This window comes from Cebus imitator, unplaced genomic scaffold (genome assembly GCF_001604975.1).
Source record: "Cebus imitator isolate Cc_AM_T3 unplaced genomic scaffold, Cebus_imitator-1.0 Scaffold137, whole genome shotgun sequence".
Lineage (NCBI taxonomy): Eukaryota > Metazoa > Chordata > Mammalia > Primates > Cebidae > Cebus > Cebus imitator.
In genome coordinates, this window is record NW_016107452.1 from 3,433,384 (window position 1) to 3,451,686 (window position 18,303).

Here is an 18,303-nt window from a genome sequence, read left to right on the forward strand (position 1 = left end):
ATTTTAACTAACACTTTTGGACTATATTTGGGTTGCCCCTGGCTGCGTTAATGCAAGACCCAGTGGAGAAAGCAGAGCCAGCTCAGGAAGTGAACATTAATCAGAGGCCCTGAGCAATGGGGTCATGGTCATTCCCTCCCTAGCTTCCAACATGGCCAGACAGGAGGACAGGGCAGTGATGGTCCTGTCAGGAGGTGGAGTTCTGGGGAACAGAGAGGCACTGAGATGTCATTTTCACAGGGGAGCAGGGACGTTAGTTTATTTCCACCTGGTGAGTGGCCTCTGCCTCTGTCATTGGCTAGAAAGAGAATGAGCTACCTGGACTCTGGGTGGATGCACATCCGAAGCAGCACTCCAGGGGTACAAGAGTGTCTGGAGTGGGGGAGATCCACATGCTAGAAAAAAGGGATAAAGGACAGTATGGAATAACCTGACTTCCTATTCTCCCCTTGTTTCCAGAGGCAGTGTGGTACAGAGAAGGGACACTGCTTTGTCGCCAGACAGGTCTGTCCTTGGCTCACAACACTGCCATCAATAAGAAAAATACCAAGAAGAAGAAAAGCAGTGGGAACAGCTAACATTTGTTGATCATTTACTATGGGACAGGCACATTACATCCTCACAACAGTCTCATTTTACAGATAAGAACACCAAAGCATAGAGAAGCTTCACAGATTATCCAAGGTCAATCAAGCTCTTAAATGTCAAAGGAGGCATCCAAACCCCAATACTTGACTGCAGAACATACTGGTAGGCACTGCCTTACACTGTATATTCACCAGATATCTGGCAAAGAATTAACATCTCTGATTTCAGAATCCTTACCTGTAAAATATCGGCTGTAGATCCTTCATTGCAGGTTGTTACGAAAGCAAAACAAAATAACAGAAAGCACCTGACATTTTTTAGCTGTTCAACAATTGTTGCCATCATCATCATCATCATCATCATCATCATCATCAATACTATCTGAAGAGCCAGTAACTGAGAGATGACCATGGTGGCAGTTATATTATCACTTTGAATACAATCAATATCATAATTTTGACATTTAACAATTTCTTATGGGGTTCACCTGACAGAGAATTTACTCCTAATCTTTTCATCAAAGCCCCTCAGATCTCCAGCAATCTACCATCCATCTAGAGCAACAGGATTTCAAATCACCATTCCATTCATGGAACATCCTCTTATCTGGAATTGCCAAAAAGATGAATTTTCCCATCAAGAATACATCTACTGTTTTGTGTGTTCACCAAGATTACGCCTTATGCCATTATGTCTACATGTAAAACTAGTTTGTTCTATGCTTTATCCTCCTCTCCCTGTCTATACTTATAACCAGTTTGAACCATTCCTTCTTCCCCTGGCCCCATTCTGCCTAAACATATAAGCAGCCTTTCTATTTAGTCTGGATTGGTCGGCCAGTTCAATCCATCAGACTGATTTTCTGGTCTGTACCAACTAACAACATTGACTCAACAATCAAGAGAAGTTGAATTGGTCATGCCTTTGACAGTCTATGAAGCTTCTGCATTGCCTTTTTCTTACCCCAGTACCCGGCAGAAAAATCTAGCACATGATGGGTGCCCAGTGTCTGAGGGTTAAACAGCCAATGTTTATCCCCATCCTGTATTCCTGCTTTAGAAATGCTGCTCCCTGGATCAGACATTGGTTGCAAAAACGTCCACAAAGGTAATGAGCGCCTTTGAAGTAGACAGAGTCAGCTAAATCCCCTAAGAATACTCAAGAGAGGATCCTGACCAATTCATTAGCAGCTTTGAAACTTGAAGTTCTCGATTCACGTTGCAAAATGAATCAAGGCAGGTCACTGACTCTCACAGGCCTCCTTCTGTGTCTGCTCCTGCACAACTTTCTGCTTCTTGAACAGCCTCAAGGAAATATCTAGAGCCTCCTGATCAATACCAAGAGAGCAGAAGGTCCAGCTTCTCAGAATAGGCTCCAGCCCTCACAGCTGCACCCTTTGTGGAGCATAAATGGGAGGCCTGTATCAGCAAGTCCCAGGTCTCTGGGGAAAGAACTGACGCCAGCATCATCAGACTGCAATGCCCCAAATGGTGCCGGCAGCCAGATCTTTTCAATATGAACTTTAAGTTGTTCACCAGCTCTGAACCTTTGAGTTCGGTATTTGATCATATCTCAGGGCAAGTGGAGGAAAGTAAATGTCTAGTTTTTCCAAGAAAAAGAATTTTAAAGCACAACACCATCAATGAGGGCAGGGGGACAGGAAAGGGGATGTTATCAGACATGTTTACCTGTTCTCACCAAACCTGACAATTTCTAGGAGAGGCAAAGAGAGATTATTAACCCTTTATGAAATCTTGAATTAATAAAAATGCTGGCTACATCTAAGGCTCTAAAGGAAAGAAGGTGTGCTTCTTAATCAGAGAACCATTAAACTGGTGGCATCCCATTCTGCATGGCATCCCATAGGCATAAAGTGTGCCTGGCATAAAGTAATTACGGTTAAATGAAATTTAACCGTAATTACTTTATGCCAGGCACACTTTATGCCTATGAACAGAGACGGGTAATGCCGTGTCTGCCTAAAGGAGCTCCTGGTGTAATAATGGAAATAGGCATGCAGAGATGTACATGCTCAATACGGTAAGTTAATAGCAGCAAAGGATGTATGGGTGGGGACAGTGGAAATACAGAAAAAGGACTGCTGGCATGCTTGGTGTTTAAGAAAAACTAAGTGAGGGCAGAGACACCTGAGCTGGATTATAAAGACAGAAAATGAATTTATGATGGAAAGAAGAGAGAAAGCACTATGGGAACAGAAGGCATCCCAAAGGAGGGCACACTCTAGGCAAGTGGTTTTTCAAACCTTGCTTTAGCTCACACAGAACCTTGATCAAAGGCAAGCAAAGCTACTCTCCATGAAGCAGGATGGGGTTCCTTTTTGATGCCATTCTGTCATCCTGCCCTTCCCCACCCCACACTTACACACAGCGGTCCTCACCGGAGTCTCATGGAACCCCAGGGCTATACAAGCAGACTTAGGAAAGCACTGAGCTAAGCAATACAAATTCTGGATTTGCAGTGGTTCAAGCCAGAACTGGACTGGCCTTTTGAAAATTATGATACTGTCAGGCCACCCTAGACCCTTTCAGCTTCACTCCACTAGTCAAGTCTGATGACTTCATTCTTTCTTTGGAGGTGTCCAAAATTGTCACCACAGCCACCTCCTGCAAAATCAGTTTGGTGTGTGTGTTTCCATCTCTCTTCACATCTGCGAGTGAAAAAGAATCTATCTTCTCCCTGCATTTTCTCCCACCAAGACCCACAAATTTTATTTAATGAAGAGTCACATAGCATTCAATATACCTGGACAGTGTCCCAAGCCCTTCCCAGATCTAACCAGCACCAAGTAGATACTTATAAGAACTCAAATTAAAAACACCCTTTCAAATCTCAGCTTAATTTATTTTGAATTGTTTCTTGGGAGCTCCTAAACATCTATGCAAACATATTTCCGATAGAGCCAGCTTACCCATTGGCTAGATGTGCCAGGATCCCAGTGTGAACACACTGGGCTCAAACCAGTTTCCTACAGCATGTGTGCAATGCAGTGTAGAGTGATGGAGTCCATGCTTTATAGAGTGATGGAGTCCATGCTTTGTTCTAGGTTCCTTATTAATGTCACCCCATATGATTTCAAAATTACGTAGCCAAGCAGGCCTTATTAATCCCATTTTTCTGATAAGGAAAATGAGGTTCCTGTGAGAGCAGTATTTTGCTCAGAGCCACACTGACTCAAAGCCTCTTGAGGTCAGAAACTAAGTCTTATTTTTCATGATCCATCTTCCCAGACCTTGTGCATTGTTCAGTATCTACACAATCTGTGCTCAGCAAATGTCTTTGAATAAAGGAGTAAATAATTGTGAAGACAGCCACGATCCATATCACCAGTGGTAGGGATGCAAACAGGGACACGTGCTTTAAATGAAAGCCCTCATCACCGGAAGTTCCACCTCCAGATACTTGGGACATCTGGGGTCTCTCGAACCTGTCTCTTCCCAGCTCTTCCCAGACCACTGACCCCAGTTTACTTCCTATTCCTGTCAGTACAGAAGACAAGATGGTCTACCCTCAAGGTTAGGATAATCACCCCAACACAACCAGAAACTCCATCACATGTGTTTGCGGATATGTTTGTGTGTGTGCGCACATTAGAACATTTTACAAGATATACCTCAAGAGAACATTAAGCATAGTGTTTTTTGTTTCTTGCTTGGGGGGCAGGAGTGGGTACAGAGTCTCGCTCTATCACCCAGGCTGAAGTGAGTGCAATGCACAATCTCAACTCTCTGCAACCGCCGCCTCCCTGGTTCAAGTGATCCTCCCACCTCAGCCTCCCAAGTAGCTGGAATTACAGGCACCCACCATCATGCCTGGCTAATCACAGTGACTTCTGAGTGAATGGGATGATGCCCAATTTTATTTTCTCCCTTTCTATCTTTTCACTTATTTCTTCAATTTAAATTTTTATTGAGGCATGACATGCATATAGAAACCACACATCCCTTAAGTACATAGTTTAATTTTAACAAACTGAACCTATTTGTGAACCCAAGTCAAGACCCTACACATGACCAGCTCCCAAGAGGTACATTTGGGGCTGTCTTTCAGTCCCTAATGCCCACCCAGAGAGTCACCAACACCCTGACTTTTATCACCAGAGATTATTTTTTTCTCTCTCTCTGTGTCCAGCTTCTTTCAATCATCAGAACTCTGGTGAGATTTGTCCATATTATGTGTGAGAAGTAAATTACTTGTTCTTATTGCAATTTATTGCTTTTTTAGGCATAAAAACTGTAACAGAAATACTTTTAACAGGAAAAAGAAACATGAGAAGTCAATGCTTTCAGCCACTGGTCCCCAGACACCAGCAACCCAGCAATCTCAGTGGAAAGAACAAACACTCACAGGTTCAAATCCAGGCCTGGCTGGCCACTCACCTTTCCAGACAGTGTTATGTCACACCGTGAGCCTCTTTTTCTCTTGGAAATAGATGCTTGATGCTGCAAAGAAAAATCAGTACTGAGACAAAGGATTTTTTAGCAACACAATTTTTACTTCCTGGACTGCAGGAAGGGTACCCTCGCTTGCTATCATGCCATAAGAGTACAATGAACAAAGGAAAACACACAAATTTATCCCTTACACATTTCGGGTTGTCCTTACTGCTATGTCTGATCTCCTTTGGCTAGAACTAGAACTCACAATCTAAACTAAAATTCGACTGGCTAACAACTTGAAACTTTTCCAGATAGGTTTAAAAAAAAAAAGCAATGGAGAGCTGGGACATGGCTGTAAGCGTGTCCAGCACAGATATCTTGGTTAAACTACAAGGACACAGAATGTACTACGTGCCTGTAAGCATGGTATGTCTAACAGCTACATAGGATAGGGCTTAACAGAGAGCTACTAGCACACTGACTCTTTAACAAGAAAGGAAACTTTAAAAATGAAATTTCCTACTTCCCACATTTGCTTACTCTGAAAAATGGTGATCTTCATAGTTCCATGTGCAGGCACTGGTGGCTTCCACCCAGATGTCCTTGTGTTCTGTTTATTCCTGCTCAATGTTGATCTGCTGCCCTTGGGTTACTAAAGCCTTTTACAGGCACAGATGGACCACAGGTGCCTGGGAGTTTATTTATTCTGAGACTCAAGGCCCACAGCCAGTGACCGGTGGGCACAGGGATATGGAACGCCAGCTTTCTGGCATCCAGGGGAGGTACATTCTACCCTCCAGGGTTCCCTGCAGGGTTCCCTGCAGGAGCAAACTCAAGCTCCCCTACAAAGGTCGCAGCCGAAATCACGCTTTTTTGGGATTCTTTCCTTTTCCACCCCCTCCCCTTTTCCTCTGCTAGTTTCCCCTGGGAGTTCTTACTTGATAAGTCACATACACAGGAATTTTTTTTTTTTTTTAAGACAGGCTGGAGTGCAGTGGTGAGATCTCGACTCACTGCAACCTCCGCCTCCCAGGTTAAAGCGATTCTCTTGCCTCAGCCTCCCAAGTAGCTGGGATTACAGACACAAACCACCATGCCCAGCTAATTTTTGTATTTTTAGTAAAGACAAGTTTTTACCATGTTTGCCAGGCTGGTTTCAAACTCCTGACCTCAGGTGATTCTCCCGCCTCAGTCTCCCAAAGTGCTGGGATTACAGGCATGAACCACCACGTCCAGCCATAGGAATCTTTATATAGGGTCCACTTCTAGGGAACCTGGCCCCACGTGCCCTAAGGGTTGTTGCGAGGTAAACAGGAACAGCTGTGTATAATCACGTGGCACCAATAGGTGCTTACACCTGTTCAATATGTTCCTCATATCAACAGCAGGTGGCTTTACTCTGCAGCCACAAGCCTACAATCATAAAATTCCCCAGGGTTAGAAGGAACCATAAACGTCCTGGACTCCTGGAGTCCTGAATTACTTAAATCATTCTTATCTCTCCCTGAAGAGTATTACAGTGGCTTCTAAATGAAATAAATAACCAGGGACAGCCTTCTCCCCCAAAAACTCTAGCTTTATTGCACTACAATCAGCGCAACCATCGTGGGTGGAGATGAAACTGTGAAGAGTGGATATTAAAGACACTGGCTGCTCTGAACGTCCCCAGATCGGCAGCCGGATTACTGGCCTGGGCAGCACCTGCACCCTCTCCATCCTACCCTGGCTGGCTGGAGGAGGCTCTGTCCTTGGGCAACAGTGGGTGCCCCACATAAAGAAGCTAGCACCCACTCATCCTGGGAAAGAGGGCTTCCTGCACCATAAACTAAAAGTGCAGAAAGATGTTAAAAATAGGAAGGAAAAACATAGCAAACATGGAATTATCTCTTTTCTTTAAAGAAGAAAAGGAAGAAAATTCGTTGTATCTGAATAATCGGTGGCATTGATCTGTATTCTAAGAGCAGGCTTTAGACTTGTTTCCCTCAATAGGAAGCAACCATGGGGGCCAGATACTGACAGGAAGCAGTTCCTTCATATTAATAGTTGTCATTTATGTGCCACACACTCCTCTAAGTGTTTAACAGTCTTTGAAAGAGCTATGTTCATCTTCGATTTGCAGATGAGGAAACAGAGTCGCCAAGGAAGTTATTAGCTTAACTCTGAAGCCATGCAGCAGGTGGTAACAGAGCTGAGGCACAAACTTCACTCTGTCTGCTCCTAAGGCTATCCTGTAAAGCAGAGGTATGGCCAGGAATTTGGATTCAAAACATGTTTTGCTTTCCTTTAGTTTTACTGCAAACCGGGTGGCTTAAAACAACATAAATGCTTCTCGTAGTTCCTGAGGCTAAAATCCCTCCTTGTATCTTTCTAGCCCTGGTGGGGGCCAGCAGTCCTGGGCTTGTAGCAGCATCACTCCAGCTCTGCCCTTATGGTCACACAGCATTCTCCATGTGTGTCTGTCTTGTATCATCCTCCCTATTCTTATTAGGACAGCAGCCCTACTGGATTAAGGGCCCACCCTATTCCAATGTGACCTCATCCTAACTAATTACATCTGCAAAACCCTATTTCTAACGGAGGTCACATTCTTAGATACTGGGGGTAGGACTTCAGTATGTGTTTTGGGGGAACATGATTCAATCCATAACAAGCAGCCAGAAACTCAGTTTCTTTTCTTTTCCTTTTTTTTTTTTTTTACATGCAGTTTTGTTCCTGTCACCCAGTCTGGAGTCCAATGGCACAATCTCAACTCACTGCAACCTCCACCTCCCAAATTCAAGCAATTCTACTGCCTCAGCCTCCTGAGTAGCTGGGATTACAGGTGCACACTACCATGCTCAGCTACTTTTTGTATTTTTAGTTAAGATGGGGTTTCACCATGTTAGCCAGGCTGGTCTCAATCTCCTGACCTCAGGTGATCCACCCACCTCGGCCTACCAAAGTGTTGGGATTATAGGCATGAGCCACCACACCAGACCCAGAAACTCAGTTTCTAAACAAGAAGATTCAGAGAAAGAGAGGAGGGGCTTGTTCTCCTCCCTCACAGAGGGACCCCTGGTCAGGCACTCAATGCCTTTGATCTTAAGTCTCCATCTCTGTCTTTGTTCACCTGCTGCTAAGGAGATGGCTCCAGAAGAAGAGGCTAGCTCAGCACTGCAACAGGAATAAGGAAGAGCATGGGGAGGAAGTTCAAGCTTCAAAATGTGGTGCCCTGTCAGTTGCTGTATTCTGGAGCAAAACTCTATGACTCATCCTGGTTAAGACTCTACTCATAAAATACTTCTTCCAGGTAGGGTCCTTGACTGGAAGCATGGAAACCAACTCTGGATGACTTTAACTGAAATGAAATCTATTTTGTAGCTAGGATCTAGCTCAGTCGATAGCCAAGGAGGCTGGGGGGATCAGCTTAAACAGTGGCCAGGAGCAAGGGAGTCTAAGAGATGACCATAATCAGAACCAGCCAGTCCAATGCAGACATTAGTGCCACTGAGCCTTGTCCCGGTGCCATGGGCCCCCAGCCCTGCTGCTGGTAGGCCTTTGACATTACTACTGCTACCACCACACTGCCAGCAAAAATTCTCAACAGCCCCTGACTTTTCAGGCCACTGGCTCCAGATTCATAGTCATTGGTTGAGCTTGAGTGTAGCACACCCATCTAAGGACTCGCTGCAAGGGAGTCTGGGAAAGTGTGAGTCTATCTTTTTGAGCCTTAATAGAGAAAGACAGCCACTGCCTCCTCCTACCACGGGTCATACACTGAACAGTTACACAGATATAGGAAGGAGGTCCAAATGTTAGGCAAACAATGCAAAGTTGGTTTTCAGGGAAGATTCCATCTTTGTATCCAGGAACAAAGGTAGATGGCAGGTGTCAGAGCCAAATCTGCTAAAAAGAGAGTTCACAGCTCACAGACTGGAGAGATTGGTACCAGAGGTGTCTGACTGGCCATAGATTAGAGGTTGCCATGGGCTACAGATGGGGGAATGGGAAGCGGCTGCTTTTTAAGGAGACAAAAATGTTCTGTAATTAGGTTGTGCTGATGGTTGAGGTGATGGTGATTGTGGTGATGGACATTGTAAATATACCAAAACCACTGAATTGTACACATTAAAGGGCTGAATTTTACGTTACACGATTTTATCGCAATAAAGAGGTTTCAGAGGGGTAGCCAGACCCCTCGAGTTCAAGTTCACAGAGAAAGAGGATTCCGTCATCAAAAACTAATGCAATGGGCACCGGAGTTCCATTAAATTCTGCATAAGAATGATTCAATTTGATGGACCTGTGCTGGTCTATGGGAATGGAATCAGTGGGCCAAATTTGTCAGTAGCCCCAAATCTCCCACTTTTTTATGACTCCATGTCTTTGCTTGCTGAGTCACAAGGAAGACATACATTCTTCGTTATTTCTGCTCAGAATCACTGGAAGACAATGCCTAGTGCTGATGGGTTTTCCACCTGAGATAGAAGCTTTGTTGTTTTAAATGAACTTGTCTTGGGGCAGTAGGGGACACAGAATACAGAACCAGAATATGAATGATATTCAGTGCCGTAGAGCCTGTGGCGCCTATGCCAGCGACTGCTCACTCAATCCTCTCCCCATTCTGTGAGGTGGGTTTGTAGGCATTGGGGGTGATGGAGCAAACAATGTTTGACAAACGATGCAAAGTTGGTTTTTAGGGGGAAAAAAAGTAGTGAGGTAAGACGGAGTGAACTATTGAATGAGCTAGAAGGGACTCCATAGTTAGCTCCCTTTTTGCAAATGAGAAACTGAGCCACAGAGAAATTGTGTGATTGACATCTGGGCCATCTCCTTCAGAATTCCCAACCAATCTTCATTACCACATCTGCCACGGGCATATATATTCAAGGATGTGGCATGCCATGGGAGTAAGTAAGGTGGTAAAAGTGCAAGGAGAAGAGCAGAGATAAGGGGGAGTTCCTGTAGGAAAGACCAAATAACTCTGAAGGAGAGAAGTGCTCAGTTTCCCTTTTTTAATTTTGGGGGCATGCCTACCCAAACCTTTAGCCAAGTCTGCTGTAGAAACAAAGACCTTGTGTAAGAAGAGTTTCATGCTTTTTGTTTTTGGCAAGAGGTGGTTGATTGGTTAATAAAAAAAGATAAGTTTCACATTTGGATCAGGGCTGGCAGAAATAAAGGAACAGACATGAGATGTAGAGATGGGAACTTCCTAACAGAAGCCATAAGTCAGATCTAAATGTGAACTTGAGGTGGTAAAACCACCTTGGAATTCACAGCAATTGCAGCTACTCATAACTAGATCTTAAGGGGTGGGGAAGACCCCATCGTTATGTGGATTCTACATTTTTTACCTCCTATATTAGGCTTTGAGGCTTTTCAGGATCCAAATTAGATTCATCTTCAAAGTTCCACTAGCACATTGTAGGGACTCCATAACTGTCTGCTGAATTAATACACACAAGGAGAGGCTTCTGGTGCATACATCATTACGTAAGTCAGAAACTGTATTTACCTACAAGTAAAAGACCAGATTTCAGTGTTTACATAGATGAGAAATCAAAAGATGGGCATAGAGTCTGCTGTATGTCACAATGTCACCAATGTGCTTCTGTCATTCTGTTCTTCATCTCTTTCAAACATCCCCACGGTCCCAAAGTGGCTGCTGTATCTCCAAAGCACACCCACCACTCCCATCCTTCCCCCTTAACCACACCCCCACTTCTCCCACCCTTCTTACCTCCTCCATGACCTCCCCCTCCCCCCTCACCTCCTCTCTCACCCTTCTCACCTCCTCCAGTTCTCATGGCTCCCCCCACACCAGCTCCTTCTGAGAGCCTGGTCCTTGTCTTCCCTGTGTTCTTCCGGCCCCATGTTCATGTCTAGAAGAAGAAAAGGAAAGAGACCAGTGGTTTTCTCTAAGCCAGACTTTACTTGAGATGGAAAGCCTTTCCAGGAACCTCTGGCTACATTTCACCAGCCAGAACAGGCCAGGTGGTGGGAGGCAAGGTAGAAGGGAGTTGATATAGAGGTGATAAGAAAGAGAGGGTCTTGACCTTCCTTACATCCCGGCTGGGGATGTATCTGAAATGTAAGCATTTTTGATATCATTGCAAGAGTGACAATGGATATGAAGGAGAATGACAAGCACCTGCAAATGAGGAAACTGAGGTTCCGAGAGATGAACCTGCCTTAAATTACACAGCTGGGATTCTAGGGGACTTAGAAGCCCCTTGCTGCTGGGAGGGCACACAGCAGCAGCCTCTCCTCTTCTTCCGTTCTCCAGGTTCCTTCCAGTGAGGTCTGCGTTTGTTCTTTCTCAGAGGCCAGGCCAAGCCAGAACTCACAGGCAAAGCCCTTGGTCTCGCAGCAAAGTCTTACATCAAACAAATTAAAGGCCTCTCAGCTCTGCAACTCTGCTCCTGCCTTCCAGCCAGGGATGGAGGGATGATGCTGGGGCCACCGGGACCCTGAGTCATCGCTGGGGGGGCAGCTCTGGATAGGGCATCAGTAGACCTCGGGCAGCCCCTGGGTACCAGGGACCTGGCCTGGGAAGGACCTGCATTACTAGGGATTCACACCACCTTCCCCTCCCCCTGGACACCCTGCTGTGGTGGCTCAGGTCACAGACTGGACCGGGCCCCTCTGCCAGCCTTCCCCCGACTTCACAATGCTGTATTATCAGAAACCATGAGGTGTACAGCAGAGTGGGCAGGGAATGACTCTCTATGACTCATTTCGAAGGACCCAGAGTCAGCGTGAGAGGGGGTGGAGGTCAAATCCAGTAGCAGCTCAGAGGAGCCACCACCAGCCGTAAAAATAGGTTTCATATCACAGTCTGGTACATCCATCTGCAGATAAGCATACAGCATAGAAACACATATGCAGCAGCGCCTCCCTTCACTACGTGCAATAAACTGTGGTCCTATTCTACTTCCTTCCTTCCCTCCTTCCTTTCCTTCCTTCCTTTTTTCCTTCCTTCCTTCCATTCTCTCTCTCCCTCTCCCTTTGATAAATGCTGGTTGGTTGAGACCACAAAAATAATGTCATGACACCTTGAGGGGAAACCTGCTGTTAAATTATGGTGACTTAGCATATTGGATTTGCAACACAACTGAACTGGGTTTGAACTTGCTAGTGTGTGAACAAAGCCAAATGACTCAGCCTCTGGCATTGCACGACTTTTCTGAACCACTAACACCATGATTCCAGTTCCTGACCTTTCTTCTGGTCCACACCACGACCTCCAGCCTGACCTCTGTAAAATGCACCCTGGACCTGGCGGCTGCACTTTCCCGCTGCATGCACTTTCCACCTGCAGCCTGGCAGTGCTTGTCCACACGCTTCATGCATTCCCTCTGATCTCAATAAAAAGACAAAGTTCCCACCTTGGCTGGAATCCTGCCCACCTTTCCCACCCTCCCCACTCGGCCTCACCCCCACCCTCCACACTGAACCCCACCCACTACTACACCCTCCACACTCAAGCCCACCCACCTCTCCATCCTCCACACTCAAGCCCACCCACCTCTCCATCCTCCACACTCAAGCCCACCCCACCACTCCACCCTCCACACTCAAGCCCACCCCACCTCTCCACCCTCCACACTCAAGCCCACCCCCACCACTCCACCCTCCCTACTCAGTCCCACACCACCACTCCCACCCTTCCCCCAAAGGGGGAAGAAGGAAGGGGAGAAAGGAGATCTGAAATGCAATAACGTATGTTAGGAACTAAGCACTGTTCTTGGCATACAGTGAGCACTCTCAAGGTGGGACCCTCCCTATTCCCAGGTGCAGACGTTGAAACGAATTGCTGAGAGAAGTGTCCAGGCATTGGGTGGTGAGGTCAGAGTGGCGACTACTTTTTATGGCTTCTCCTCTTTGACCCATGACCTCCTCCTGACGTCAGGGATGCTTTCACCCTGTCCCGTGGCCACGTCCTGCCTCTGGGCTGGAGACCCCCACACTCACATCACTAGCCCAGCTTCTGCCCTTGACTCCAGACTCACCAATCCAGCTGCCTGCTGGACATTTCCCCTCAACTGTCCAGGGAGCAACTCAAAATAATCATCACACAGAACCCCTTGATCAGCCTCTGCTCTCCACTCAAGCCCTGCCCTCTCTCTCCATCCCAGTAAAGGGCACCCTCTTGATTCTGGGCTTTCCCTCACAGCCCCATACCCTCCATCAGCAAGTCTTTGTGGTTCTGCCTCAAAATAAATCCCTAGTGCACTTACCGCCCTCCAGTCCTGCTGGCACCATCCAAGCCTCCATTGTGGCTCATTTCCCAGGATCAGCAGAATAACAGGCCCCAAAGATGCCCACTACCCCAAATCCCCACAACCTGTGACTAGGTGACCTCACCTGGCAAAAGGGACTTTCGAGACATGATTAAGCTAAGGACCTTGAGATGGGGAGAGTATCCTGGTTGTCTAGATGAGCCTGGGGTTAGTCCATTCCTGCACTGCTATAAAGAAACACCTGAGACTGGGTCATTTATAAGAAAAGAAGTGTAATTGGCTCACGGTTCTGCAGGAAGCATGGCAGCATCTCCTGCTGGGGAGGCTTCTGGAAGCTTCTATTCATGGTGGAAGGCAAATCACTGAAATGGTGAAAGCAGGAACAAGCGAGCCAGGGAGAGATGCTTCCCATTTTTAATGACCAGATCTCATGAGAATTCACTTACTATGGAGAGGACAGTACCAAGGGGGATGGTCCTGTCCCCATTCATGAGAAATCCACCCCCGTGCTGCCAGGCCCCACCTCCAACAGTGAAAACCACATGTCAATATGAGATTTGGGCAGGAACCCAGATCCAAACTATATCAAGCCCAATGTAATCAGAAGGGTCCTTAAGAGAGGGAGGCAGGAGGGTCAGAGTAAGTGGAGAGGTGATGATGAAAGAGAGAGAGAGACAGGAGGAGGGAGATTTGAAAACACGATATTTCTGTTCTTCAAGATGGGAGAGAACCCACAGCCTGCATTTGCAGGTGGCCTCTAGAAGCTGGGGAAGGCAAGGAATGGATTCTCCCCTGGAGCTTCTAGAAGGAACACAGCACTGCCGACAACTGGATTTTAACCCAGTGAGACCCATGTCCGATTTCTGACCTACAAAACCATGGGATAATAAACGTATGCCACACGAGATTTGTGGTAAGCTTGTTACAGCAGCAATGGGAAAATCACCCACCTCCTTGCTGTCTCAGCCTAACTGGTCTCCCTAGGGTGTCTATCGGCTCACCACTCCATTTTCTGCACAGCAGACAATGTGGGCTTTGTGAAAGCTTACGTCAGATCACATCGCTTTGACACAGAAAACCTTCCAATGGCTTCCATTGTCCTTAGAACAAAATTCCAACTCTTCATCATGGCTGAAAAAGTCGAGTTCCTGGTCTCTCTGAGTACACCCTCCCTCCGACGGGCCCCTCTTGCCCCCACTTCTCTAGGCTCTAGACACCCTGGATGCCTTTCTGTTCCTTGAGCAATTCAACCATGTTGCCACCTGCAGGCATTTTCTTGGGTGTTTCCCTTTCAGGGATTTTCTTGTCATTTGTCCTTAAGGGCTTGGTCTGAGGTCTTCTCTGATGACATCTGCATGTTTAAAAAGTACCTCTCTTCTCGGCAAATCTCTATCACGTTCTGCTGCTTTACTTCATCTCCATCATTTATCAGCAACAGAAATTATCTTATTCATTTATTAATTCATTTGCCTACCACTGTGTGGTTGATGGGAGCAGTGGGGCAATTGTTTCTCACTACCCCATCACTCGAATGGTGGCCGGGCTGTGGCGTATTTATCAGTACTCAACATTTATCAGTTTGGATAAAGGAAGGCATGCTTGCTTGAATGAATGAAAGAAGGAACTCAGGCTGTATAGTGGCTGGCACAGTTAGTGTTGAATAAAGATGACTTCTTTGATATCCTTATCATAAGGATGACCGATAAGAAAGCACCTTGTTCACCATGAAGTCCTACACATATGTATGGCTTCCTCATTAACTGCACTCGCTCCCCTGCTGGGGGAGAGCCAGGTAGGACTCCCTTGGGTCTTAGCACGCCAAGAATCAAGTTGGAAGCCACAGAGGCCTGGCATGGAGTGCAGGAAGTCTGAGCTGGCGGAGACCCAGTCTGGTGGCCAGACATGAAGAAAGAAATTTCCTTGGAGGAGGTGCTTGTGTTATTACAAGCGTGAACTTAGAGAAGCAACAAATGCCCATTTCTCAGTACACACATATACACACACACACACTCACTCATGCACATGCACGCACACACACACACACACACACACACACACTTAAGACCCACCAGGGCCTTGCCAGACAGATCCAGCAGATGAGGAATCTCTGGGGGATGAATTTGCAGATGCCTCCCCAGGCGCTGTCTGGAGCGACCCTCCTGTCATTAACACTCTACACAGCTGAGCACATGGTTTTTATTGGGATGAGTATAAATAAACAACAACAGGAGACTTGAAAAAAAATGACCCCCAGAGGAAACCCGATCCTCAGGCAATCAGAGCACTTCTGTTCAGATCATTGCCAGCTGAAATGGTGAGCTGGGTGCCAATCCTCCAAAGGCAACAACACTGGCCACCACAGGCTGACGACAGCCCCCCCAGCCATGTGGGCCTCCCTGCCTTTGTCTGCTGCTTAGTGAAGAGACACCCAGAGTGTGAACAGTGCGTGCACCACGTTCAGGGAATCTGGCAATGCGTGTGATCAAGCAAATAGTTCTCACAGGGGTGGGTGAGTTTAGCTCCCAGGGTAAGTTTGGCAACGTCTGGAAACATTTTTGGTTGATCCAGCCAGCATTTAGTGAGTGGAGGCCAAAGATGTTGCTAAAGGCCCTTCAATGCCCAGGATAAGCCCCCACAATAGAGAATTGTACAGCCCAAAGTATCTGCAGTGCTGCAGCTGCGAAGCCCTGGTTTAAGGAGAGGAGCCCTAAACATCTAGGAAGGCGGAGGTTGCTAATGGACTCGGAACACCCACCATGGGCCAAACACTTGGTCAAACATAAGGCTCCGTCGCTGAATCATAACAGGACTGTGAGGTTTAATTACCACCTTCCTTTCACAGATAATGGATGAAACGGAAATGCAAAGTAGCTTCTACATTTTAAGCAACTAGTTCAAGATCCCACTGCTAGTCCACATGGAGCCAGCCTTTGAAGCCAAACTTACCCCAAAGCCTGGCTTTTGGCCCCAACCAGGACCATTGCTCACAGTCATAAAGCCCTTACTTTGTGCCAGTCACTCTCACATATACCATCTTCCAGACTTCATGGGAAATGAGGAACGGTCGGGAAAACACAACCTTTGGCTTCCTATCAACCTGAATTCAATGACCTGCTCTGCCACTTTTACTTGCCAAAAATATTGGGCATGTTAATAAAACTCTCTGGTTTCTTCATCTGTGAAATGGGCCAGTAATGTGACCTGTCAAAGGGTGGATACAATATTGTATGTAAATGCCTTCCAAAAGTGCCTCCCGAGCCGAAGACCTCAGTCAACAGCGGCTATGACTGTGATTGCTACTACTGAGTTTGAAACTCAGAGGTGCATAGATGCTGATTTTTATTAGGGAAATGGGGCCAGGTAGGGCAAGCAAGGGAGACTGAGGGTGTGAGCAAGGAGGGGCGAGGGACAGGAGCGGGTGGAGGGAGTCTATACCTGTAGTTGCCAGAATGGTGGTTGCACCCAATGTCCCTTTGTACTCCCTCCTTTGGGGAAGGGGCTGTGGTTTGCTGGTAAAGGCCCACAATCCTCTGTCTCCCAGAAATAACCAAATCCATAAACATAACAGAGTGGGCTGCAGGCGGGGAGGGGGACTCCATTGCAGTTCACAGGGCCCCTCTGGCTGTGAGCCTGTTGGAGGTAGGGCAGGGGCTGGGATCACCCCCACACAACACACATACTTAGGCTTCTTCCCATATGAAGGGAGGAGAATTAACACATCTTTACCATTTGTTCTGTGAAGATACTTTTAACACAGCTCATCCATTTTTTCCAGAAACCCCTGTGAAGTCATATGACACCCATCTCACAACTAGGAAAATTGAGGCCCAGGGAGGTTTGTGAAACTGGTCACAGTTGCACAGGTGGGAAATGGTGGCTCTGAGCCCTGATTCAGTGCTGACGCCTTTATCCACTTCATCTCAGGCCCAGCGTGCCTGTGCAAGATGGAGCTAAGACCGGTGGGCCCACTGGGACTTCTCTCTGCCTCCTTTCTCCATCCCACCAGTGACTGTTGGCCACATCATGTGAGTATATGTCCCAAGCCCCAGACCAGACTCTTGGTCTGAAAAGATTGAGTGTACTCAGCAGGCACAATGGGACTAAAATCAGGACCTCCTAGAATAGCACTGTCCCATAGAACTTTTGGACAATGCAGATGTTCTATATTCACACTATCCAATGTAGTGGCCGCTAGACACAGATGTGAGCTAGTACAACTTCAAAACAGGGTGTTCAATTTCATTTAATTTTAATCATTTGAATTTATGTGGCTAGCGGCTCCAACGTTAGACACTGCAGAGAAAATGTAGGACTCAGTCTGTGGGCTTTTTGCTAACCATGTCCTTCTCAATGATTCCTTCAGGTCAACCAGCTCGGCACTTTTCTGGGCTAAGGGGTGAGGAAGCCTCACAGAGGATCCCCCTTTCTTGTTTCCAGTCAATCACAGGTCATTCAGCCCACCCACAGACATACGTTGAGACCCTAATTGTGAGCCAAGCCCAAGCCAGGTATGGACACCATCCCTACGCTGGAGGAGGTCCTGGGCTAATAGGGCAAGTTAAAGAATAGCAATAATCAAATAATGATACCAGTGATGATGATGACAGTGTTGGTGGTGGTGGTAGTGATGATGAAGATGGTGATCATGGCAATAATGACAGTAGTGATGGTGGTGGTGATGATAGTGATAAAGATGATGGTAGTAATGATGAAGATGGTGATGATGTTGATGATGATGATGATGGAGATGATGGTGATGGTGATGACTATAGTGGTGATGATAAGGGTGATGAAGATGGTGATGTCTATAGTGGCGGTGATCATGGTGATGGTGATGATGGTGATGATGAAGATTGTGATGACTACAGTGATGGTGATGAAGATGGTGATGACTCTAGTGATGGTGATGATGGTGATGATAATGGTGTGATGAAGATGGTGATGATTTGATGATAGTATGACCAAAGTGGTGGTGATGATGACTATAGTCGTGCTGATGATGGTGATGAAGATGGTGATGACTATAGTGACGGTGATGATGGTGATGATGGTGATGAAGATGGTGATGACTATAGTGATGGTGATGATGGTGATGA

General features: G+C 46.5%; 1 long non-coding RNA gene across 1 annotated transcript; it reads right to left on the reverse strand.

Moving 5' to 3' along the window:
* Positions 1-4,950: 4,950 nt before the first annotated feature.
* Positions 4,951-10,842, reverse strand: LOC108313442. The gene is made up of 3 exons (XR_005202387.1): positions 10,756-10,842; positions 10,319-10,410; positions 4,951-5,048 (listed from the first exon to the last, which is right to left on the reverse strand). It is a non-coding gene; the product is annotated as an uncharacterized LOC108313442 (long non-coding RNA).
* Positions 10,843-18,303: the final 7,461 nt, after the last annotated feature.